Source organism: Emydura macquarii, unplaced genomic scaffold (assembly GCF_026122565.2).
Source record: "Emydura macquarii macquarii isolate MOO-44397 ecotype Brisbane River unplaced genomic scaffold, CSIRO-AGI_Emac_v2 contig_1568, whole genome shotgun sequence".
In the NCBI taxonomy this organism is placed as follows: domain Eukaryota; kingdom Metazoa; phylum Chordata; order Testudines; family Chelidae; genus Emydura; species Emydura macquarii.
Genome location: NW_027131705.1, coordinates 2187 through 25349, shown reverse-complemented (window position 1 = coordinate 25349; position 23163 = coordinate 2187). Strand labels below are relative to the sequence as shown.

The window sequence follows — 23163 nt, the reverse complement described above, 5'->3', positions numbered from 1 at the left end:
CAGAACTGTCTCAGCCAATTGAGTGCAATGAGAATATGCCAAAGCTTGAATCAACTAATTTTTCACTGTGGTAGCAGTGGGATGGAAGAAAAGGTGTACCTCAGGTGGACCATCCAGGATGGCAGAAGGGCATCAGCCTGGGAATCGCAACCTAGTGCTGCTCTGGAGCAGTATAAACTGAACTTCCTGTTTGCCTTCAGGCAAAATCCCAAAATGTCATTCCTCACTGAGTGTAAGTATTGTTCAGGACTGACGAGTGCATCTCCCACTAGTGAACAAGTGTCTGCTGAGATTGTCCAACAGAAAGTTTTGTGCACATGGGAGGTATGTCACCAAGAGTGTGATGTGGTTCCAAATACCTCAGAGAGGAAGAAATTTCACTCCTCCTCATTTGTTTATATAGAAGATGACCATCATACTGTCCAACATTATCTAGACATGTCGGGACCGTATAGTGGGAAGAACTCATTGCAGGTTAGTCAGACTGCCCTTAGTTTTAGGAGACTGAGGTGCATCCTGACCTCCCGAGGACTCCATGTACCTTGCACAGCTAGGGAGACATGGGGCTGCCTGGCCTATAAAGGATGTGTCCATGATTATAATTCCTTCAAGTGTGGGAGGAAGAAAAGGGACTCCAGAGCGCACCTGCTCCAGGTTCATCCACTACACAACGGAAGCCATGACCTTGGCAGGGATTGTTACCTTGATGTTCACGTTGTCTCTGTCATGTTGTCTGAGTAAACCAACCAAAGCTAGGCCTGTAGGTAATGGAGGTGATGCCGGGCAAATATGTTACATAAGAACATGAGCCTTGTGGCCTAGCAGAGAAAAACAAGCCTTGACTGTGGTTCGAGATCTATGGTTGATCTATCTTATCAGGCTGTTCCTCGCCAGGAATCTGTCCATATGGAGGTAGGCCTTTGCTGAGGTCAAGTCAGCATCAATCCTACAAAGTCTATGATTTTTCTGGAAGTCAAAGAGTCCTTGTTTGTGAAGACTCGGCCAAGGATACCAGAAAACAGAGCAAAAGTAAAATTGCCAGTTGAACATTCCAGTTTGATCTGTCTGCTAGGAACCAATTGTCCAGGTACAGGAAGACAGCATAGCTACTTCATTTCGTCTAAGCCACCAGGACTAAGACAATCTTTAGGAAGACCCTGGGTGCTGCTGCCAGCCCAAATGGAACTACTCTGAACTCTTAGTGGTCTTGTCCTATCAGAATTCCAAGGAACTTTCTGTGGATAGATGAATGTCCACATGAAAATAAGCATCTTTCACGATGAGAACCATGAACCAAATACACTTTTCCAGGGAGGAGATTCTCAATGCAAATATAACCATATAGAATTTTGATCACATCAAGAATGGGTCTCCATCCTTCTTTTTTCTTGGGGACTATGAACTATTGGGAGTAGAACCCTTTCCCTTGATGTTGAGATGACACTTGCCCTATAGCTCCTTGTTGGAGGAGAGAGTCCATCTCTTGATGGAGACTCTCCTCATAAGAATAGTCTCTAAAGAAGGGATGGGAAAGAGGTTTGTGTGGATGAGTGGAAGGAAACTCAATGGTGTAGCCAGAGTGCATGACATCTAGTACCCTCTTCTCCTTTTTTATGGTCCTCCAGTTGCAGCAAAGTACAAGAGACGGCCATCAAAAGTGAAGGGAGCAGGGAGAGAATAGCATAAGTAATGGTATGCAGTTCTCAAGCATCCCATCAAAGTAACCCCTAGATGGTGGAAGGGATTGATTGGCTGAGGTTGAAAAGGCTGTATATCTCGGTCTTTGAACCTTCTGGCATTTGCTTGGCAGCTCATATGATGCTGGCAGTAGAAAGGCAGTGGGGGAGGAAGGGCTTGACTTATACATCTGTATGTGGTGTTTCCTCTTTGGGGCCAGGGTACAAATGGCCAGGGAGAAGAGGGTTGTCCTGGAGTCTTTTTAATGAGAGTTTCATGTGTGTATCCCAGTAAAACAATTAGCCTTCAGAATAGTATTACTGGTTACTACACACAAGCCAAATATAACCCATCTTGGTTTTCAGATCCTAGATTGAGCCTGCAACACTGCAGTTTCAAAAATATATCTTTTTATTGGTAAAGAGAGAAAACTGGTTCTAGAAATCAAGGAGACACAGCAAATAAGGAATCTCACTGTGAATTTGTGATAGTCATTTTTAGAGTATTTTGTATTTTAATTCTTTAAAATGAAATAAAAATCCTCAAAAAAACAAAGCGTACCCAAATCATTTATAGGGTATATGTGGAGGCTTAAAACTTACAAATACATTTTAAAAGTGAAATGCTGCCAGAATACAAGTTTAGACCCTTAGAATTCTGTGTGTGTTCTCTATTAATACAGATGATACCAATGACACCCAGAGTGGTGTTAAGGGGACAGCACTTGTTCTGCCTAGATGTTGAGCCACAAGCTTTTGCAGAAGAAACACAGAAACTTGAGGGCCTGAACTTGGGTCTTATCATATAAAGGTCTCTTTCATTAATTTAAAATACATGTGTAATTTTTAAATCTACCCATGTAATGTATTAATTATTTCATTTTTCAAAATTGAAGATTTTTAAAGCCATCTCTCTCTCTCTCTCACACACACACACACACACACACACACACACACACACACACACACACACACACACACACACCCCCTTAAATGAGAAGAGACCCGGTCAAAAAGTTGTGTTCAGGTGCACAGATCAGAATTTTGAGTAACTTCGTTAGAGCTGCTATGGATTTACACCAATATAACAATGGAATTTAGCTGACCACTTCTACCCACATTATGATTAAGTAAACTACCAAGAAACAGTGACTTGTGCCTTAGTTGTTTACTGTGTAAACAAAGGTAATCAGAATGATATAGCTTATTTTAAATAAATATATTATTGTTCTAGGATTTAGATAAACTACAGGGCACAATCTGATCTCATTTATACTACTGCAAACCTGAAGTAATTCCATGAACATCAATGGAGTTAATCTGGATTTTCATTGGTATAAATTAGATCAGAATTTGTCCCTATATTAGCAATTTTCAATCAATATGGTGCTAGTAGTCAAAACAATCATAATTTTTACTTCCAGGATGTTAACCACAGGCTTTGTCCTCTTTGTATTATTAAACAAATATTGCAGCCCTTTTATTTAACCTTACAGATTAATGGAAGTCTATATTATATTGCATAGGCCATGCACAAATTTCACAAGGAAGATTTAGGCATAGCAACATTGAGTGTTGCTTTTTAAGCGCCCTGCCATTTCGCAGAATTCACAACCCTAAATTGGGCATCCAGGCTTCCCATATAATGCACAGAGGGAGATAGGCATCTAAAACAAGATTCACAGAAGTTATCATGCTGAGTGGGGAGCTGCCTAACATAGCCAGGAGGAAATGCCAAGGAGAGGAGAAATACCTTAGGCCCCACCCCTCTAAGAGAATTAGGCACCTAACTCCAGGCCTGAAGGAGGCACCACCCTCAATTCAGGACTCACAGCCTAAACCAGGTCAGCCCTTTCTTGCTGGAGGATGCAGCACACCTAACACTCCCCTATCTCCCACCTTATACCCACTAGCCCAGTGGTTAGAGCACTCACCCCAGATGTGAGACCAAGATTTAAATCCCCACCTTCCCTGAGTCAGAGCACTGACTTGAACCCAGGTCGCCCATATCCCCGGTGAGTGGGATATACAATTACACCTCACTCTCTGGCCCAATGACTATTGAAGCAGAACAACTTCAACATGGAACATTGAGAAATACCTGTCTCAAAATAGCCTCGTTATTACCTAGTGGTTATAGCAATCTCCTGGGAGATGGGAGACCTGAGTTCAACCCCCTGCTCCAAATTAGGCCGAATGGGGATTTGATTTCATATTCTGGCAAGTGCTCGAGCTACTGGGCTATCAGATATAAAGGAGGCAGCAGCAGTACCTCTTCTATGTTCAGGTTAGGCATAATCAGAGCACGAGTAATGGATGGAGCCCTACAGGCAAGTTGGGCAGGGAAACACCTAGTTTGAGACTTCTGCCTGGGTTTAGAAATGAGTTAGGCACTGGCTGCTTGACAATGTCAGGACTTAGGTGGTTTTGCACATACCTAGTAATAGAAATGTAGATGCCTACAAGGTTTGGCAGCTGGTGAGCAATGGTTTTGTGGATGCCTTTGGCACCTAAAGTGGCCGTTAGCAGTCTAAATCCTCTTTGTGAATCTAGCCCTAAGTGCTAGCATTGGCCCTAATCCTATAATTCACTCTGTGCAGCTGCACCCTTATGTCCACATGGAGCCCTGCTGATTCATTTGGGGTTTATCTGGGTGCAGCTGTGAGCCCCACACAAAGAATTGCAGGATTGGGGCCACTGTCAATAACGGACGACTCAACACAGCACAAACTTGATATTTTAAAGCAGAAAGAGAGGTTATTCAACAAACATTCACGGGTGAAAAATACTTAAGCACAGGAAATACTGCCTGTGTTTGCACATTTATTTACATAATTTTTAATATTACAAGATATGTGGACTCAAAAGTCATAAACCAACATTAAAATAAGAGAACAACATATCCTGACTGAAACAGCAAATGCCAAAATCTCTTTTCCAGAAGCAGCCAAGCATCAAAAAAACCTCATCAGATAAATGTCTCCTCAAAGTATTCAAGCAAATATTTTTTACGCTTCTTCTCAATAGGTTTTATTACATTCATACTTGTTAGTATGATTCCTTTGGAAAGGGCACAATTACTACTACTGTAGCTTAACAATATTTTCTTCTGGATTGAACTCACTGATCCACTGTTAATATAGAGCTCTTGGAATTGCTTCAACCGTGTCTTGCCACTTGCTACTAAGTTCATATCTAGTTACAACAAACATTCTGCAAGAAAAATAGCAAACAACGTAACAGAAAAACCTTATCAACTGATGCTAAAATCTTAATATCAAAAAGAGAAAGATTTTAAAGAGGTATATTTAAATATACCATATGTATGTGAGTCTAACTGTACAGTTACATATCAAGGACATTTTCACTCTAGTCTTTTCTGTTTTGAGACATTAAGGTCTCTAGCCAAAGCAGTTTTCTCAGAGTGATAAGCAAGTATGGTAAAAGCTATCAACAATGAATGCAGCTTCACTCAGACTGAATAAGAAAGCATTGTCAACTGGTCCATTTTTTAGGAGAATCATGGAAATTGGGAGGTTTAATGGCCTCCTTCTATACTGAAGGGACAATAATGTAAATCGATACATATTTCCATACATGCAGATTCAATTCAAAATAGAACAGATGGCTTACTTGCAAGCAATAAGGTGTTTTTAAAAGTATTTTAAAAATAAAAGTCTATTATTTATTAACATCATGGGCAAATTAATCATTTCAGGTAAAATTTTCAAAAGTGCTTGAGACTTAGAAGCCTAAATCTCATTTTCAAAAGTGACTGAGGCACTTCAGAGCTTAAGTCTTATTAAAAGCAAAATGGACAGATTCCTAAGTCACTTGAAAATAATTTCCTCCATTTATAAAGTGTCACCCATCCCCATCTTCAAATGCATTCTGAGCCTTTTACAACATACAAACATGATTTAAAAACCCAAATATAAAGACAAAAAGGAGAGGGAAGGAGAGGATAGAGGTTATACCTAATTTAATCATTTCAAACCCGCTTGCGATAGCAGCTGCCTCTCTAAAGAGCCTACAATATCTATTAGTTATTAGTTAATACTTATAAAAACACATTGAATATGTAAAGCAATATATAGCTGCTGACTATTATTCTTTCCTACACCTCTCAAAACAAAAACTGGATGATGTAATCTTAATATTTTGTGGGATTCAACCTTACTCAAAATGAACAATTTGCATTAAGCATGAAACTCGGTCCAGTCTCTGTAGCAATGCTGAAATCGGGGAAAGGAAGAGTTTTCCTTCTTTAACAACTAGTGCAAATGTGACTGTTAACTACAGGTAGTCAAAAATTTTCAAAAAGAAAACTTTTCTGTCAGAAAATGCTGATTTAATAAAATTGAAAAGTTTTGGAGGAATGAATAGATTTTGTTGAAATGTTATAAAAAGTGTTTGAAGCACTTCATGCTGATAATATAACATAAAAATCTAAATGCAGCGCTTCTACAAGGTTGTTTCAATATTTCCAAAATAATTTTGGGGTGAATTTCCATTTTTAAGGAAATTTGAAATTTTCAACTTTTCATTCTGATTTGGGACAAAAAGAAATTTGAAATGTCAGTCTTCTCTGTGGAATGGAAATTCTGAATTTCAACCAGCTGTACAAATAAAAGTTTTCAGCCGCAGATGTTTCCTAGAGGGGCTGGCTGGACTTTAATGGTTTAACCCTGTCCTCAACCTACCTATTCATTCCAGAGCTTATCAGAATGCCTTTTGTACAATTAAATGGGAGAGTTATTGGAGGAAAATCAGTAGGATGTCTTGTGTCAGGAGAGACTTGTGTTTTATTATTGACTCACCGACTGACTCACATTATGAACTTGAGCAAATCACTTAACTGGTTTGTGTTGTAGTTTCCTGTTCTCCAAGACTGAGACAAGACTTGCTCATATTTGTAAAGTACTTTGAGCCCCTCTGACAAGAGATTCAATACAAGCACAAAGTATTATTTTGGTTTTCAAAAAATTCCTTGATGGCACAGCGATAAAAATGTTTAACAAAAATAATTTTGGCTATGGAATTTATTAAGAAACAGTAAAGTGTCTTACTTGAATAATCATTACTAGCTATTCCTCAACATTAATTTTTTTAAAAACTCAGACTATGGCTTCATTAATATTTTATTTATAATTATCACTTACACACATTTTCTATAATGTGGCAATAAAAGGGAAATCAACACTGCTACATTCCCTAGTATAGAGGCAAGATACTTCAAATATTGTGAAAACCAAATAAAGCAATATTGCATTATTTAAAAAAAATAAGGAATTATAAACTCTGAGATACAGATGTTGTCACCAGGAGTGCTCTGAAATAATTAAGTTAGCTGTCAATTCCATCCTGTTAATGAGCCAAGATTTCCTTTTTCTTCTTAGTAGAATCATGTTGTAATCACATTTTTACAGTGGTGTGGAGAACAGCTCTGTCTCATCTAGACAAGCAGTTAAACCATGTTCAACAACATTCAAGGGTACCCTCTGCTAACAACTCTGACCAGCAAGGGGCAATTTTCTGGTATAGATAAGGCAGTAGAGTCCTATAGCCAGGGTTTGAGGTGCTTTGCTTCAGAAAGCAAACCCCACAAAGAAACTGGTGATTTGGGTAACCTTCAGTTTCCATAAAGCCCTAGTGTGGTGAGAGCACCTTAGTGAAGTTCTATCAAAGATTTGTGATTGAGCAATTGCCAAATAATAAAGGCACACACATAGATAAGTACTGAAAAAAAGAGTTTATTTTGGCTAATGGCTATGAAGATAGGCAGTGGTGACTGCTAACATTTATTGTATATCTTTATTTATACCATGGAATTAAAGAACACAGACCTTAAATACTTCAGTCATCAAGCTGAGCACTTAACTAGTCTATATAAACACATCTTTATCACTGTTACAGGAGGATGTGACAAAATAAATGATTGGGGGAGGAAGACTAAAGGGTATCTTCTTTTACATCAGATTGTAAACTCTTTGGGACAAGAACTGTGTCTTCCTATATGTCTGTACAGAGCCAGTACAGTAGAGCCCCAATCCTGATAAAGATTCCAGGCTGCTACTATAATAGAAATAATTTTATATTAAGTTAATACTGGCATTCTTTGTTTATATTACTTACTATATTTACTGTATCTATCCTTTGTTTTGGGTTCTGAATCCTAGCATAAATAGATTACCTCTGTTTTGTTACTCTTTTGGAGGGCTGTTTGTAAACAAAAAGTATAGAAAAGGAATACATAGCCTACCCTTCTTTAGCCAACTCAAGAGACAAACTACCTTAAAAGCAAAAGTCCACTCTACCCTGAAAACTAATGAACTAAGTGGCTGTTGCAGTGTACAGAGAACATTTTCCAACACCCACAGATACAGACAGTGTACGGTACCCATAGAGAATTGTCATGACAAACACCATTTGGCACAAAAGATAATTAAATAACTCTAGTGGTGTTCAGTGACTCTGTGGCATTTCAGCAGTAACCACATATTTTCAATGTTAACATGACATAAGGAACCTTCAAAACATACATAAATTAAGATTGTAATTCCACCTTGGAGTTCCAGTGATATTGACAAGGCAGTGGAGCTTCACTCTTGTGACTTGTGTCATCTCCAGAACCCATTAATGGAATTACAGTCTCATTATGTACAGTTGGGGGTACATTATTCCTCTAACAGTCCCTACATACTGATTTACATGATTGACTGCAACATTTCTTCTACCAGAGACAACACTCATGCACTTCTAGGCGGAATTCTGTTCATTTCTGTGTTTTTTTATGCTCCCAATTTAGGTGGGGGACGGGGGAGACAGGCAGGAGAAGAGAACTACAAAACTATAACATTAACCATGACATTTGAAATGAAAAATCAAATACATTTTAATAATTAGCAACTGAGCCAAAAAAAGGTCTGTTCTCATCAGGAACATCACTAGATTTACATCTATTCCTTTCTTACTCTCTTTCCACTCCAAAATACACAATTACAATCTTGTAATCTTGACAAGTTAACATAATCTTAATGTTTCCAAGGAATATATGCCAAAATACAGTACAGTTTGAAGGTTTCCACATTCCTTTGACTGAAAGAGTTTTGCATTGCTTGCTATAGTATCTTTGTCTATTTCCAAAATAAGAGGGATGCTGGAACATATTCATCCTGAAAAAGTATAAATAAACTTCTTATAGTTCAATAAATGGATGTTTGAAAAAGAAGAGGAAAAAGTAAAATTGCCTGGAACACAGTAACTATCACAAAATGCTTTACATATCATTGTATTGAAACTGAAGAAAGAAAAAAGCAGCATTCAGATAAAGCATTTTTTAAAAAATGCCTGACCAGCATCTTAAAAAGAAACAAGAATTTTATACCCCCAGTTTGTCATGAGATAACATAACCAACCCACCCATCCATCGAGAAGCAAGTGCATGCTACATATTCCCCTTGTAAATTCCTTTTAAACACCCTGTCTATTTTGGATAAGGACATTTCTTAAGACATGTTCACTGTACACACAATAAACACAGCCCCTCAAAGAAGCAAACAAAGCAACAAAAAAACACACATCTACGTACCAAGTACTAACCTGTTTATCCACCCCATATTTAGCAGAATCTACTCCTAATCCAAAACCCAGCTATGTCCCTTATCATAAAACACTTTGTCAGTCATTTCCCACTCCTAATAACCCTAACCCCGTTCATCTGAATGTTTTTGATGTCCCCAGAACATAAACGATAAAAACGAGGTCGCACTGTACATACTAAAAACTTTAGTTCTTTGCCCCCGAGTAAATGCTTTGACAGAACTAAGGACCTTTCAGGCTGGATTCCAAATCAAATATTAAGCGGGTGGTTTGAAATGTGTTAGAAATTGGAAGAGGCCTAAAGGGAAAGGGTGTAGAAAGCCGCTTTCTCCACACTCGCCCCCCTCTCCTTTCCTGGTGGCTTCTTACTGAGACAATCAGAGCAGCAGCAGAGAAAGGCTGTAAATTAGAGACACAGGGTGGATGGCTAAAGAGCCTTCTGATGCCTGAAGAAAGGGGAATTGAAGCAAATAAAGAGAGAGGGAGAGAAAATGAAAAGAACATGGAGCTAGAATCGCCTCCAAGGGACGCTAGGGTAAAAAATAAAGGAATAACCCAAGCCACCTCTGACCCTTTTCCTTCCCTTCCTAAATATAATCCTCTTCCCACCACACACACTGCACAAAATGACCATTAATTCCAGTCCATCCTTGAAAGAGGCGGGGGGGGGGGGATTATCTCTGCCTGTGCCTGTCTGATTCTCTCTCTCTGCCTCTGGGCGAGCATTAGGACTGCATTGAAGATAGAGAATTGTGATTCTTTCTGGTGGGTGACAAATGTGGACAGGGGGAGAAGGAGCCCGGGGGGAGGGAGGCGTGGGCGATGGGGGATGGAGAAGGAGAGAAGAAAGGAAAAGGAGGAGAAGGGGAGCCGGAGAGAACAAGGAGGGAGGGAGGCTGGGGGGCAGGAAGCCGGGCTCAGGGAAGCGGGATGGAGGGAAGGAGTCCTGGGAAGCAGGGATGGAGGGATGGGGGGGGGGGGGAAGGAAAGAGGATGCTTTGCCCTGGCCTCACCTCAGCGCGGTGGGTGGGGGCGGGCGAGCCCCTCGCCTCCTGCTCCTCCCCAGCAGCGATGCTCGCTAACGGGCCGGGGCTGGGCTGCGGTGCGGCTCCCCGCTCACAGCGCCTCGTCCCCGCCTCCTGCTCTCGCGCCCCGTCCCCGCCGCGGCTGCCCGAGCCGCCCGCGCTCGCTCGCTCGGCTCTGAGGGAGCCGCCGCCGCCGCCCGCTGCCAGGATCCGAGCCGCCGCCACTAGGGGAGGAGGCAGCGCGCCTGCGCCGCCGCCCGCCCGCCCGGCCTGGGAAGACAGGAGGCAGCCGGCGGCTACACGCCCGGGGGGGGAGTCCGGTCCCGTCCCGTCCTGTCCCGGCTACCTGCGAGCGGCGCGGCGCGGCGGGCATGGGCCGCCTCAGTGCGCAGGTGCGGTGAGTATGGAAACCGCGTTACCAGGGGCCGGACGCGCGGCGGGGACACCGGGGGGGCGGGGCAGCAGCTGGGCACGGGGGGCACGGTGCGGGGCAGAGCCGGCGGTAGCTGGGCAGGGGGGGGGCACAGTGTGGGGCAGAGCCAGAGCCAGCAGGTGCACAGGGGGGCACAGTGGCATGGGGGGCACAGTGTGGGGCAGAGCAGCAGCTGGGGATGGGGGGCAGAGGGGGATGGGGGCAGCGAGCCAGCAGGTGGACACGGGGGGCACAGTGCGGGGCAGGGCCAGCAGCTGCAGAGGGGGGCACCGTGCAGGGCAGGGGGGCAGCGGTGGGCACAGGGACCCATAGCGTGGGGCAGGGCTGGCAGCTGGGCCCAGTGCCGGGCAAGGGCGCCGTGGGGTAGAGAGCTGGGCCCGCAAGGCAGATGGGTTTGGTGGTTTCGGGCCCCGGGGAAGGGGAGGCGCACAGGACTGAGCGATGGACAGCTGGCCACGGGGCCAGGAGACAAACATCCAAGATGAAGGCAGCTTGTTGCTAATCTGCAGGTGATTTCTCTTGCCATAGTGACTTCCCTCCTCGCAGGCTCCCAGAGCCCAGGCTCTCGCCCCAGCCTAGAAGTCTACACAGCAGTGAAACAGCCTCACAGCCCGAGCCGGCTGGCACAGGCCAGCCACTGGTGTACCGAGGAGAGGAGTGAGGGGGGTGCCCGCCTGCACGTCATGAAAGACTGGCCTGGTGCCCCTCCAGCAGGCTGAGGGGTGAAGCCACCCAGTCCAAGCCAGCACCAGGCTACAGAGCTGGAGCAGTGGGTAAGTACGGGGTGCCGGGATGGCCCTTCACAACAGGCGGGGGACACAGGAGGCTGAGGGGTGGCTGCTCCTGGTCCTGTGCCCCCCCATGTGTCGTGAAGGGCCGACCCGCCCTCCCCCACACCCAGGCCCCGGGGGTTAGGCCGCCCCTGTCCGAACTGGCATCAGGCTGCAGGGCTGGAGGGGGAGTGGTGGGTGCCACGCCGCAGGTAAATGTGGGGCAGGGGGACAGAGTGAAGCCTGCATTTGCACCCCCTCTCAGGCTTCATGTACCCCCCGCACAGGTACAGACCTCCCCCATCCCCAGGGTAGATGGGAGGCGGCGAATAAGGGCACAAATGTAGGCTTGGTCCCTGGGTGCCGGAGACTCATGGTACACCACTGAGGCCAGCCTCGAGGTTTTCTTTGCTTTGTAGACATACCTTCCGTGCCTTGGGATAGGGGCTGTCTTGTTATGTGTCTTGTACAACTCCAGAATTCAGGCCTTATACAATGCTGCCAAATCTCCCCCCCCCCCCCACCCCTTTCTGCCCTGGTCTTATTCCATGATGCTTTCTCACACCGCCAGTTACAGTGGTGCCAGCCTCGCCACACTGTTTAGTCATTCCTGCCGCACTGCTCCTTCCCTGAGTTGTTTCACAAGACTATACTTCTCTGTAAACAGGTGCTGCTACCTCTGGGCACTCCCTTTTGGCCTCAGATGACCCTGCAAGCACCCTCCTCAGTTTCCCCAGAATGATGTCGTCACAGTCAATCTTTGAAACAAATTCCCCTTCTGCTGGGGTCTAATTCAGTGTCATTCATCTTCTTCAAAGGCGCCTTTTTGCCATCCTTCACGTGTTAAAGTCCTTCGTGGAACTGTGGCTTTAAGTTCTAGCCGTTCTGGGCTGTAACTCACCCTTGTAGTCTAGGGTCTCACGATTCCTCCTTTCTGGGACTGTGCGCTGACTGACATCTGTCTTTCAGCAGCTCCTTACACCTCAGTTCTTGATATGGACTGAGTTAGTCACATGACCAAAATCAATTTTCCCATCTCCCCTTAAAGCCCAGCCACCCTGAGACACTGTATCTTTGCCTCTTCTGAAGATCCACTCACAGCATGATGCCAACAGGAAACTAGCTAATTATATTAAGATATGGGAGAGTCTACATTGGTTTGTTTTTAAATGTATGCAGAATGACAAGCTGAGTTCAAATTTAATACTTGAGTATAGTCCCTTGATCCTCATTCATTCTCATTCCACAAATTCCATCCAGCTATTGTCATTCACACTCTCTCTCAATCCATTCTTGTTCACTCCATCTGTCATTCACTCACTCTTTTCACATTCTCTCCCAATCCAGTTTCATTCTCTCTTCTTCTCCCCATCTTTCCTGTCTCACATTCTCCCACTCCATGTCTCTCTCTTCCCCACTCTTCCTCCTCTTCACCCAAATCAATAACTGCTGTCACAGTCCCCTCCTCTGAAACATACAACTGCCGCCTCTCCCTCCAAAAATCATGCAGTGTCTTCAACCCCCCAAACCGGTGACTTCTGCTTCTCAGTCCATGATGGGCACTGCTGCTCACTTGATTTTCCTCTCCCTCCTCTTTTTTAGGCTCAGGAAGTGGGGGAACCTACAGAGGTCTTTTCTCCCCCTCAGCCATAGTAGTGGGTCACAAGCATCTTCAGTCTCTTCCCACTATTCAGGCCTTAGGGAGAGGGGGTTATTGCCTGTCTTGTCTTCCTCTCATCCCCAAACCTGAGGAGATACCCCTGGGGTCTGCAATCTCCTTGTCCCCAACCCTCAGGAGGGAAACTTAAGTAGGGATCTTAACTCTGCCTTCCCCCGAGCCAATAGCAGCAGAAATGACCATGGAAGAGGCAGCAGGAGGGAGAATTTGAGCCCACTTAGGAGTCAATACCAGGAGGAAATGGGAAATTATGGAGGCAGATGCCATCCTGGGGAAGAAGTTCCCTCACACAGCATGCCCACTAACTATACAATTTATGGGGAATCTTGTTCTACATCCCTAACAACTGAAAATGTATTATCAAAACATTGTATATATACACCTCCTTCCCATGTCCTTCATCTGTCTGTGTTTATTCTGTCTCTTAGATTGTGAGCTCTGTTTGTAAATATGCCTAACCCTAATGCATGATGGGAGCTAATATTGCTAATTTTCCTTTCTCTTTACCCCAAACAGAATCCCAGTATGCTAGTGAATCTGAAGATGATGCATCTTTACCTAGCACCTCTCAAGATGCTCTTGCCCCTGGACCAACCCATGAGGGCTTCCAAGGACCCTAGAAGAAGAAAAAGAAGAGAGGAGATGTTTCTGGATTCAATTCAGGCTTTGGTGAATCAATGAAGATAACAGAATGTTGGTTATAGCAGGAGGCGAAAGATCAAGAAAAAGATTAAAGTAAGGAGACAGAAGGTCCTTGGAAGCCCTCATGGGCTGTTTTCAGCACATGATTGGAGAAGATGGAGGTCTAGAACAGGAGGTGTAGTTAGCAGTTTGGGACACAGACTAATGAGATGCAAAATATAAAGATATTAGTATGATTTAGATGGAATAAATGGGCCAAAGGTGTTAACATAATCCAGTTTGGCATTAAACACTGTTAAACCAGGTTCAGGGTTTAGAAACATGGCACAATACTATAAAATTCATGCCAAAGATTATAAATTAATGTATTGAAACACAGTAAAGGAAAAGAATAAAATGAGGTAAAGAGCATTGAGACTGAAATTGATTCTTTATGCAGAACAAACAATCCAAACCTAATCCAGTTCCTTTTTGGTGAAAGTGAATATTGGTTAAAGTCTTATTCAGACAAACAGTCCTGCCTGATGGGAGAGAAAGAGTTAGCTCTGTTGTTCAATTCTGAATCGGGAATGCTAGTCACTTCCCTGCTACAGACAAAACAGACAGATACAGAAGGGAGAGAAGAGGTAGGATAGTAAAGATGTGAGAAATACAATTGTGATGCTGACAGACCTGCTGCCAGCTCATGCTAAAGCCCCCATGTCTCAAATGAACACTGACAAATACATAGCTGGAATCAGTCTGGCTTACCTGTCTGTTAGTAGTGTTAAAATAGGTATCAGAATTACAAGAATGGTTTAGTCTTTATTGAATGCTTGTTTGTTGCTGCATGCTTTAATCTCATTTAACATCAATATCTCTTCTTATAAGGTAATATTTGAGTGGTTGTGTTGTGAGCCTCTGTGACTGTGTAAATCACCAAACAGGAAAGACATACATTAATTAGTGTGAAGGACTGATAATAAACAGGTGTTACGTTCTTCCCAACAGGAAAGCTCCATCGACAAATAGACAGACTATGGCGGGATGTTAAAGAGGACAAAAATGTTTGTAGTTCTGCTCTCCTCCCCTCCTACCCGAAGATGAATCATGCAAGGGGATTCCTCCCATCAGCTGATTTTGCAGTTCACAGCACATGGCAGGAGGGGGATAAAAACCCCAAGCAAGAGGAATTAAGGAGCTCTGTGCTGCTTGGACTGTATCAGGCAAGGGTTTTCTAGGCATAAGAAGAGCTATCCAGCTGTTTAGCCCAGGTTAGCCTAAAGGACATATAAAGCTTGTTGGTTATAGAAGCTTCTATTACCTTTTGAAACTTAAGACTGTTTACCTGCTTTAACCTTGTAAATATGTCTCATCTCCTTTCTTATTTAATAGACTTTCATACAGTTTATTATAGGATTGGCTACAAGTGTTGTCTTTCGTGTGAGATCTAAGGTGCAATTGATCTGTGATGAGTGACTCGTCCTTTGGAACTGGGAGTAACCTGAATATTGCCATGATTCTTGGTTTAAGGGACCATCTTTCACAAAGGTATACACACCTGTGTGGCAACATAGATTGGAGTATCCATGGGGACTGTATGTAACTTCATTTTTAGACTGAGGAGTTTACATTTGATAATTGGTGACATCTATGTATTGAACTCCAAATCAATTTGAGGTTTGTGCCCTGCTTCTTAACAGTCTGAGATTGGTAGTCATGCTTTTGAGTCACTGTAGGCAACGTTACAACAGCTTTGTTGTTCAGACCCCTAGGTTTCTAAATCATCAGAGATTGTTTAAAATAATACTCTTATTACAATGTAAGAATTTATTTCTCTCCTTTATGATATTACCTGGTTTGAAACAACCCTTATTCATCCCTCTGATCACTGTTAACTGTGTCATAGAAATGGAAACAAATGGTAACCTTTGGTTACCAAAAACTGAGATAATCTGCTCGATATTGTTTTGTAAACTAACAATGATAGTATTTCTGTTCCTCCAGAGAAAATACTTGAGAGCAAGTCTTTCAGGTACAAGAAACCAACCAACTGTTTCTAACTGTCATTTCCAACTACCATAGAACCTGGTACCAAAATCTGTTCCTTGCTTTAAAGAGGTATCACCCCCACTCCACATGCTGTTTGATTATCGGGAGTGAAGAAAATATCACTCTACTTAGATTAAATGCACTTCTTTTTTTACCCAATATATAATTAACCTGTGGAACTCAGTGGCACAAGTTAATCATTTAATCCAAGAGTTTAGCAGAATTAAACATTAATAAGGAAAATGAGAACATTCAGTTTCATTAGATAGGGTAAAAAAAAAAAAAAGGATGGAAATATTTCAGGGCAAAAGTCAGCTACTGCTAAGAGCTGGGAAGAAGCATCTCCTGGGGGCAAGTTAATGCTGATTACACAGATTCTTGCACTTCTCGTTGTAGGAAACAGAATACTGACTAAATAAATGAATGGTCTCATCAGGTATGGCAATTCATGTGTTCTGAAACTTGGTTCCATCAGGACCATAACAGTATTTTAAACATATTGACAAACTTAAACAACTTGGGAACATGTTTAAAACAAACTTAAGTCCTATCTTTGCAAGAAAATGAAACTGTTTCAACCATATAGGGAAATTCCTGTGTTGTATTCAGGTCTCCCAGCAAGATTTATCTGTAGTGCAGAATTTAAAAATTAGTATTTAGTTCAACTTACTGTAAGGAGTTGGGCCATCCCTCGCTGTCAATCTGGGAGGGAGGCCACGCCCCCTCACTACAGTGCTTTTGTGAGGAGAAAAGCTTAAAGGGGGTGGGGGAAGTATTAATATTCAAGATCTCAGGCCCCTCAGCCAGGGGGCTGATCAGGCCCTCAGGCAGGGGGGGACAATCCAGCAGTCTATGGTTTCAGGCTCACAGGCAGGGGATGAGCACCATCAAGCATCCTGGCCTAGGATGAGATAGCTGCCATCCCAAGGGTGAGAGCAGCAGCAGAGGAGAGATTACCATTCCTCCCTGTTCATCTCAAGGGAAGCCACATCCACTTGTTACACACACCCCTCCCCAAGTCCGGCTTTGGGGCTGGTCAGGCCACCCTTGCCCAACCATGACAGATCATCAGCATTTGCGTTCTTATCTGCTCGATGCTGAATGCAAACAGCTGGAGAGTGAGGTACCACCTCATGACCTACATACTGGTGTCTTTCATGGTCTAGAGCCACTTGAGGGGTGCATGGTCGGTTGCCATGATGAAGGGGTCCCCCAGGCAGTAATACTGGAGGGCCTTTACTGCCCATTTAACCACTAGGGCCTACTTCTCGATGGTTGAATAATTCTATTCCCGTGGAAACAGCTTTCAGTTAATGTACAGGATCAGTTGTTCCTCTCTGTCAGTAGTCTGGGAGAGGCTGCGCTGAGTCCTACTGCTGATGTGCCCATCTGTACCTCGAAGCTGCGGGTAAAGTAGAGGCTGTACAAGACGGCCTTGTGACACAGGCAGTCCTTTAATGTCCGGAAAGCTGCTTTGTAGTTGAATGACCAACATCTTGCTGTGGCCGGTCCTTGGTTAGGAACTCAGTCAGGGGGGATTGCAATTGAGGGAAAGCTGGTAATACCTGACCAGACTCCAAATTGCTTTACCTGCTTCTTGGTGGTTGGGGTGGTTCGCTGAGAGCTCAGGGCAGAGCTGGCAGATCGTCCAAATGACTCCCCACTGGTGCCTCATCTTCACCCTCAGAGGGTTTTCCCTCAAGGACCATCTGCTTGGGCAGATCTTGGGAGGTCGTGGAGTGCAGGACCCAGCTGAACTGTGGTCAATCCTGCCTGGGGATGACGGGGTGCAGGAGCCTTGGGGTTCATCACTCAGGTTACCCCATCCATGGTTAGTGACACTCAGGTATGTTCTCACGTCCCTGTGAATACAGCATAGCTGGATCTGTCTCTTGGTTGGGTCCGTGGCCAGGAATTTCTCCATAAGGCCAATGGCCGCATTCAGAGTGACATGCCAGTGTCACAGAGCCCATGGCCTTCCTCGGGGTGGGAGGATATGTATAAACTGCTCCACCACTACCTGTTTGGCCAGTTTGGTGGTAGAGTGCAGCTCGGTTTGAAGCCAACTCCAGCAAGCATCTTTAAGTTCCTGGGCCACGACACAAGGTCGAGCCCAGTGGATAAGTCTTTCTGTGAAACCAGCACCGAAAGGTTTCAGGGGTTATGTCAAGGGTGTCCAGGATGGCAGTTCTCACCATCTTATAATCACAGACTTCCTTGTTGGGGAGGCTCTGATATGCAGCCTAGGCTGCCCCCATCAGGTAAGGAGCCAACAGGGTGGCCCATTGCTCTGGGGCCCACCAGGCCACCGAGGTAACCTGTTTACAAGTAATCAAAAAGGCCTCAGGGTCATCCTCCAGGGGCATAGTGGCATCACAAGGGTTGCTGGGGCTATTGCTTCTCTGGAGGCAGGGCTGGGGAAGGGAGGCAGCAGGATGGCCAGCTGCTGAAAACACTGCTGCTCTTGGTCCTGGACCCTCAACTCCTGAATCAGTTACTGCTCTTGGGCCCCCCAGCTGCTGGAGTTGTTGCTGTAGCTGGGCAACCTGCTGAGGCTGCTGGATCTGAGCCCACCACTTCATCATTTGCTCGAGCTCTGTACCAACGTTAGGGCAGTTGGTGATCGAGGAACAAGGGCAGTCCCCCTCTATTTCAGGGAATGTACGCTGCCCGCATTCCCCACCACATGTAAGGCATTGGGCCATTCCTCCCTGTCCGTCTGCGAGGAAGGCCACATCCCCTCGCTACGGTGCTTCTGGGTGAACAAAAGCTCAAAGCGGGGGAAGAATTAATGTTCAAGGGCTCAGGGCCCTCAGGCAGGGGGTTGATCAGGCAAGCAGCCCAGGGCCCCAGGCCCTCAAGCAGGGCAGGGCAATCAAGCAGTCTGTGGTCCCAGGCTCACAGGCAGGGGGTGAGTACCATCACGCATCCTGGTGAAGATGAGATATCTGCCACCCCAAGGGTGGGGTCGGCAGCAGGGGAATGAGCAGGGGGACCTGGCTCCACCCTATTCCACTGGGGCCCAGCGCAGGGCCCTGCCAGTGGCAGAAAGTTCCACCATTGGGTCAGTGGGGTCCCAACCAAAGCACGCTGACATGGTATCAGGCCACAGCACAACCAGACTATTGTCTGGTTCCTCTGGGCGACTTCCTATCTCCTCCCCCTGGAGTACCTGGGCCTCAGGGTTGTTGTCAGTCTCTCCCAGGGTAAACAGCAAGGGGTAACCCCAACAGCTCCTCAGCGTCCCTGGCGGCCAGCAGCTCCTGCAACTCCTTCGGGTCCCCCCACGCAGCAGCAGTCGTGCATGAGCTGCAATAATGCGGGGAAAAACATCCTCCCAGCTGAGTTAGGGTCCACCTTTTATACTTCCTGTCCTGCCTTTCTGCTTCCAGCTGGGTGTGTGTGGGTTTCTTGGCTCTGCCAACCAGGGAGTGAGCTGGGTTCCTCCCTGTCCATCTCAGAGGGAGGCCACGCCTCCTCACTACATTTACATAACAGATTTTTTTTTTAATTTTGTGTTGGCAGATGAATTACTGTGTGCAGTTCTTGTCCAGTAAGTTACCATAACCTGTATGTCACAGTTACTAAATATAAAAGTTGACCATCCTGCTGCTTCATGCACTGCCCAACCTGTGGTACTGTACGCTTCACTCAAGGGCCTTGTGGAAATAATAGTATGTGATAATGTAATTAAAGATTGTAGCATAAATGGCAAAATTAAGGTTGCCTGCACAGTCTCAATGTTGATGTTTCTTGACTTTTGAATGCTTAACTGTACAATGTTAATGTTCTTTGTATATATTTCTAAATAATGTTCCTTCTCTTCCCACTGCTTCCCTTCCCCCGCAAATCTATAGAAAAAATAAATTCCATAATGTGGTGGAACAGAGCTTTTCTGAATACTGACAGTTTTAAGCATATGCTTAAGTACTTTGCTGATTCAGTCCTGAGTATTTTCTTTTGTGCACTGGGCGCCTAATTCTACAACCCTTCCTTACTCTGCGTAGTACTTGGCCCACTGGCTGGATCAGGGGGGTCCTTGAGGTGTATTCAGGAGCTCAGATTACTCCCTTCTACACCAGTCTTGCGTTGGGGGTGTCACGCTGGCTGGATTGCGGGGGGCATTTAGTATATTGTTTGACATCAGTATGTCAAAATCATAATAATTCATGTGAGATATGCCATGTCAGGTACTGTTAGAAAGGCTATAATGTGCTAAGTAAGATGGTTATGTTAATGTGTTGTGTGTGTAATGGAAGTTATGGATATGGTTGATATAGCTGTATTTCAAATTGTGCTGTGTCTGGGTAATGCCCCAGACAGGATGACTGCAGGGATGGCCTGCTTAATGGCCCATTAAGACATTCACAGGTGCAAGGAGCCCAGGGGGCGAAGCCAGGGATATACCTGATGAGTCACCAGGACTTGCTCATGTGACTCTGGACTCCATTTTGGTTCCTGTGAAATTCCACAAGCAGCATGGCAAGGGCCAGAGGACATAAAAGGCAGGTGCCCAGGATCCATTTTGTCTTCAGTCGGATTCAGCCTTCAGCCACCTATCTACCTCTAGATCAAGTCATCTGCAACTGAAGCTGTGAAACAAAGGACTGAGACCCATCCAGGTACTTAATGTACACCAGAGGGACTATACAAGCCTGTAAATGCCACAGTTCTTCTAGAATCCTGATATATATGGACTTTCAAATCAATTGTATGTATCTGATTGCTTTAATCCTTTAACATTTCTCTTATAGTTTGTTTTTTTTCTTTTTATAATAAACCTTTAGTTTTGTTTACTAAAGGATTGGCTGCAGCGTGGTGTTTTGGGTAAGATCTAAACTTATATTGATCTGGTACTGTGGCTGACCCTTTGGGGTCAGGAGGAACCTTTTTGGTAAAGAGCATAGAGTTTCAATAACTGGTCTCTTTACTGGACCTAGTGGCTGATTGGGAGTCGGAGACTGAAATGCAGTAAAGAGGGCTGTATATATCTTTATTTTGGCTTCTTGATAACTAGTGTGGGGAATCAGAAGCACTGTTTGTGGCTGGTTGGGATGTCTGACTTCAGTGCCACCCACCAGTGCTGGGAGAATCTGCTCTCCTTTTGCAGTCTGCCCTGACCTTGGCATTTTCAGGTGGCTACCCTAGGCACGGAAGGGTCACAGTACTTACCTACAGGAATAGTCTTACTGAAATGAATGAGACTGCTAGTATGAGGTAAAGTTGGAGAATTATATGCAGGGTTTCTATGTATCTTCAAGGATGATGTTGTGCATGGGAGTATGGTGTTTTGTGAGGGTTTGTAGGCTATTTCCAAAGTAGGTTAAGTGGATGTAAGGAAGTCTCCGGTCTATAAGTGGGAGCTGGACAGAACTATAAGGGGTTGGGTATGTTTGCTTTTGAAATATGCAGTATAATAATGTAGCTTTATTTAAGAGATTATATAAGCAGTGAGGATATTATCCCTCTATCAAGAGAGTGACTTTCAGACTTGGCTGTCTAATGTATGCACAGAAATCCATATGTGGACTCTTAAATACTCATTTTAGGCATCTGTGTGCTAATTTGGGTACTTCAAATAGGTATTTAAGTGCCTACATATGGACGTAGGAGTGTAATTTTTGGCATCTATGATTGAAAATGGAGCTCAAAACAAATACATTTCTTGTCTGTCATTTGCAATATGAGGCTTGATTTATAAAGATACAAAGAGCTAGATATTAACATGAGCAGCACAGCAGGTAACAGTTATGCTTTCAAACCTCGTGGATCATTTAAATGAGTATTGTATGAAGAGTCCTTTGCAAGCTGGGGTCTGTCACAGGCCATGCTCAATCACCTTTTTTCGCTGCCTTCTCTGACTCTAAAGAACCTGTCAGTCAGAGCAGCCAGGGACTTACACGGACTTGTGTTTGTGTAGTAGCTAGAAGGCAAATAACAAGCTGTGGTTTATTTTGAAAAACCACAGGGGTCATCTCTACACCCTCTTTTATATTGCAGAGATGATGGGACAACTACTCCTTGCTCACTTTGGTAAGCTGAATTTAGAAATACAGAAACCATAGCATTCTTCATCAAGTCCCCCTGATAATATAGCCATAGTGATATAGTAATCTTTCTCACTGGAGACTCATTTAAGGACTTTTCTTTTAATGGTTGCTTAACAAACCACAGGAATAGTTTTGTCTTTTTATTTTCCTTTTACTTTGGACTTCTATTAATGTTAGCTTTTTCCTTTATGTGTATTTCTGTGTGATGGGGAGGTTTGCTGTCTTTTAATTAATCATGAAAGATGCCAACCGTCTATATAGTTTACTATTGTTGAAGGGGGAAAAATGGGGTTAGGGAATTTGGAATTTATATGCAGAATATGCCACATACATTTATGCATTAAATTCAGATATCATAAAAATTGTCATTTTTCAGATAACTAAATCAAGCATCTCTGGAGGCTTGCAGGAGTTAAGTACCAGGAAAGGGACTCAGGAAATATATGTTCTATTCCCAACACTTCCACAAACTTTACATATGACCTCTAGTAACTGACTTAGCCTCTTTTAAACAGCCTCTTTTTCCCCATCACAAAAATTGTGATAATTACACATACTTTACAGGTTTGTCTTCCTTCAAATCCCTCCTTTGACATGGGACCTACAAAAAATTTAACAGATAGGCAGCTGATGTACTGATACCACTAGCATAGTCTCCTAGGGCTTCTCACATCTCTGCTGTTTCTTGTCTTTTAATTAGATTGTAAGCTCTGTGTAGCATGGACAATCTTTTTGCTGGGTGTGTGTCCATTGCCTAACACAGTTGGGCCCAGGTCCAAGACTGAGTCTGCTAGGTGCTACCGCAATACAAATTGTTCTGTGTATCGCATGGCTGACTTGGTCATAGGGGCACCATTCCAACAGGCAATGCTTTTATCTTGGTGGTGTGTGTCTCTGTTCCAGGACCTCTGTGAGGCAGGGAAGCAATATCATCCCTATTTTACAGTTGGGGAACTGAGGCACAGAGAGTCAAAGTGATTTTGCCCAAGGCCCCACAGGAAGTCCATGGTGGTATAGGGAATTGAATTTGGGTCTCCTACATCCCAGGCCAGTGCCCCAATCACTAGGCCATCCTTTCTCCCCATAAATAATTGTTCAGAAGTTTCATGTACTAGAATAATCAACAAAACAGTCAATGGACTTGCTTCACCTCCGTGAACTTGTATGTACCTACTACCTCACATTCCTTTATTTGTGGTCTCCCATTTACTGGTGCTTTCCAACATCCATCTGGAATTTTCTTCTAGACACTGAGT

At 44.1% G+C, this 23163-nt stretch overlaps 1 protein-coding gene and 1 long non-coding RNA gene across 5 annotated transcripts in view; one reads left to right on the top strand and one right to left on the bottom strand.

Annotated features, from left to right (window-relative positions):
* Positions 1-10611, bottom strand: part of CTNNA2 (catenin alpha 2) — a 689583-nt gene extending 678972 nt beyond the window's left edge. For both annotated transcript variants that reach the window (XM_067555203.1, XM_067555205.1), the window contains exon 1: positions 10292-10611. The gene's annotated coding sequence lies outside the window, so the exon portion shown is untranslated. The remainder of the gene's footprint in view (positions 1-10291) is intronic.
* LOC137157793 (uncharacterized) lies at positions 10610-16291 on the top strand. 3 transcript variants are annotated; one of them, XR_010921241.1, is made up of 4 exons: positions 10610-10700; positions 11265-11509; positions 13701-13919; positions 14817-16291. It is a non-coding gene; the product is annotated as an uncharacterized lncRNA (long non-coding RNA). The 3 variants fall into 3 exon arrangements; XR_010921240.1 differs by lacking the exon at positions 14817-16291 and having other exon boundaries at positions 10610-10695; positions 13701-14230; XR_010921239.1 differs by lacking the exon at positions 14817-16291 and having other exon boundaries at positions 13701-14230.
* The last annotated feature ends 6872 nt before the right edge of the window (positions 16292-23163 follow it).